Below are 3,784 nucleotides of genomic sequence, written 5' to 3' on the forward strand. Positions count from 1 at the left end.
GAAGTAAACTTTTAAGTTCTGCTTTCCTGACTACATCAAGCAGCATTCTGCTTTTAGTATTACCAGCTATTACAGGCCTTTTAATGGAGTAATACCAGTTTACCAAACTACGGCAAAATAAAACTCCATCTAACCTTCAGTCATTGACTAAAAAAAATGCAACGTGGTCATTATTAGTTGACCATTAAAATCAATTTATGTAAAATAAATATTGTGACACCATTTGTTCCACTACTTTGATACTTTAGTACCAACTCGTCTTGAACATGTACAAGTTAATTACCAATTCTCAAAAACCATCCCTAAACAAATGTCTTTTGTATGATATGTAATTTTTGCTTTTGTTCTGGGAACCTAAAATCATTAAGCTGCATGGAAGTACTTGAATATCTTTTGTAATGTAAATGCATAAACACGTTCTGTTTTTCATCTGTCTCGTGTGCTCTTGTATCTGGCACAAGTCCTGTTACATCAAAAGCACAAGGCTTGGACTTGAACTGGTAGGTTATTGTAAGAATTTATATTGTTAAATTTTAGTACTTAAAAAAATGAAAAATAAGTCTACATCATGTATTTTTTTTTTTTTTCAAGGTTAGTGAAGAAACTAGTTCAAGTGAAGAGATGTCAGGGGAAGAATATATACCGCATTCTAGCAGTTACTCAGACAGTTCAGCTGAAATTACCCCCCTACGTTCAAAACCTTTAAATATGCTCATAGTGGAGGATTGCAGTGAACTTTCGCCAGAAATTCCAAAAATCAGAGACAGCACAGAAATTGTCTTGGTTGAAGGGCCAGTGTCTAAAGGTGCAGATACTACAGAGAAGCAGGTGAAAACTTGCTTGCAACTTGCAAATCCAAAAAATTATTGTTTCATCTGTGACAAACCACAGTCAAAATTGGCCCGACACTTGAAGACCCATGAGAAGACGAATGCTGAAGTTGCTCAAATTTTAGCACTCCCAAAAAACTCAAAATATCGTAAAAAGATGCTTGAAAAAATTAGGAATAAGGGTAACTTTAAACACAACACAGATGTTTTAACAAGTAGTAGTGAACTGTTAAAACTAAAACGTAAATCCAAGAAAAACTATGATGTGAAACAGTATGTGCACTAGTGATGTGCGGATCGATCCTGAAATATCGATTCCTCCGATACCAATCATTTATGTTCTAGAATCCATTCTCACATTAAAATATCGATATTTTAGTAATTTAGAGTAAATTTGTAGTTTATCATTAACAGGAACACAGTGGAAACAAAACTATAACATTGGATTGTCTACATTCAAAGGAACTACTTCCTCTTCCGCCTTTCATAGTCATGTGCGAAATACGGCTGTATAAATGTCTCGCAGCCCCTTGGCGTGCGCATTCACAACAATGGCTGAGCGTAATCGGAGTCATGTGCGGACTTATTTTACCTCCACAAACAGCTGAGACGTGGTTTGCGATACATGTGGCAAAAAAGTGCTCCAAGAGTGAGGTGTTGTGGCCATACGCTCACCAGACCTAGAGTACCTGATGATTAAGTGCCGGCCATTCTGGCTACCGAGGGAATTTACAGCAGTGATTATTACGGCTGTTTACATTCCCCCACAAGCCGACACTGACCGAGCACTCAGGGAACTGTACAGCGCGATCAGCAGTGAGGAAACCACACACCCAGAGGTGGCGTTTATCACAGCTGGAGACTTTAATAAGGGAAACCTGAAGAAAGTTTCACCAAAACTCCACCAACACATCCATTTCAACACTTGTGGAGACCGGCTACTTGACCACTGCTACACCTCTTTCCGGGATGCGTACAAAACCCTCCCCCGCGCCCCATTCGGCCAATCAGATCACCACTCCATCCTGCTCCTGCCTCCTTACAGGCAGAAGCTGAAACAGGAAGCTCCAACCATGAGGGCGGTGCACCGTTGGACAGACCAATCGGAGTCTACGCTGCGGGACTGTTTTGATCACGTGGACTGGGAAATGTTTCACGTGGCTGCTAATGGCATTGATGAGTACACAGACTCAGTCTGCGGATTCATCAGGAAATGCGTGGAAGATGTCGTCCCATCCAGAACAGTTAAATCCTTCCCAAATCAACTGGTGGCACGGCGCACCGCTTTTGCCTCCGCGAACACATCGGACTACAAACACGCACATTACCAACTCCGGAAGACGATCAAAGCAGCCAAACGTGAGTACAGGGACAGGGTGGAGCAACAGTTTGACAATCCTCGGAGTATGTGGCAGGGACTAAACACAATCACAGACTTTAGAGGGAAAACCAGCACACCGCAGACCACGGCCTCTCTGTGTGAGGATCTAAACGTATTCTACGCTGGATTCGACACAGCGAACACCATGAGACCGGACAGTGTGCGCACCGCGGATGACGTCAGTGCGCACACTGTGTCTGAGGAGGATGTGCGGAGGTGCTTCAGGAAGGTGAACGCGCGCAAAGCTACTGGTCCGGACGGGATTCCCGGCCGAGTCCTTAAGTCATGCGCCGCTCAGCTGGCTGGAGTGTTTACACACATCTTCAACCTTTCTCTCTCTCTGTCTGTAGTACCAGCCTGCTTCAAAATGGCCACCATCGTCCCTGTACCCAAATCCTCCACCATCTCCTCATTAAACGACTGGCGACCTGTAGCCTTGACCCCCATCGTAAGCAAATGCTTCGGGAAGGTTGTCAGGGACTTCATCTGCTCTGCACTACCCAACTCACTGGACCCTCTACAGTTCGCATACCGCCACAACAGGTCCACTGATGATGCCATAGCCCTGACACTACATACTACCCTGTCACACCTGGAGAAGAGAGACACGTATGTGAGAATACTATTTGTAGACTACAGCTCAGCATTCAATACGATCGTTCCCTCGAAGCTGGACAGGAAACTGCAGGATCTAGGACTGAGCAGCTCCCTCTGCAGCTGGATCCTTAACTTCCTGTCTGACAGACTCCAAGTGGTCAGGCTGGGCAGCATCACCTCATCCCCCATCACACTGAACACTGGTGCACCACAGGTGTGTGTACTGAGCCCTCTCCTGTACTCACTCTACACCTATGACTGCACGGCCACTAACAACTCCAACATCATTGTGAAGTTTGCGGATGACACTACAGTGGTGGGTCTTATCACCAAAGGTGATGAGACGGCCTACAGGGAGGAGGTCAGCGCCCTGACCCACTGGTGTCAAGACAACCATCTCACCCTCAACGTCGCAAAGACAAAGGAGTTGATAGTGGACTTCCGGAGGTGCAGAGAAGTACACAACCCCATCACCATCAACGGCGCTGCTGTGGAGAGAGTGAGCAGCTTCCGCTTCCTTGGTGTACATCTGGCTGAGGATCTTACGTGGTCAGTACACATAAACAAAACAGTGAAGAAGGCGCAGCAGCGCCTCTTCTTTCTCAGGAGACTGAAAAGATTTGGCATGAGCCCCCGCATCCTCAGGACCTTCTATTGCTGTGCCATTGAGAGCATCCTCACTGGATGCATCACCACCTGGTACGGCAACAGCACCGCTTACAACCGCAAAGCTCTCCAGAGAGTAGTGTGGTGCTCTGAACGGATAATTGGAGGTGAACTTCCCTCCCTCCAAGACATCTACAGGAAGCGGTGCCTGAGGAAAGCGGAAAGGATCATCAAGGACTCCAGTCACCCCAGCCATAAACTGTTCAGACTACTTCCATCAGGAAGGAGGTTCTGCAGCATCCGGTCCCGTACCAGCAGACTGAGGGACAGCTTTTTCCATCAGGCCATCAGACTGCTGAACACTTCATAA

This window comes from Perissodus microlepis, chromosome 11 (assembly GCF_051167445.1).
Source record: "Perissodus microlepis isolate ML-2025 ecotype Zambia chromosome 11, ASM5116744v1, whole genome shotgun sequence".
In the NCBI taxonomy this organism is placed as follows: Eukaryota; Metazoa; Chordata; class Actinopteri; order Cichliformes; family Cichlidae; genus Perissodus; species Perissodus microlepis.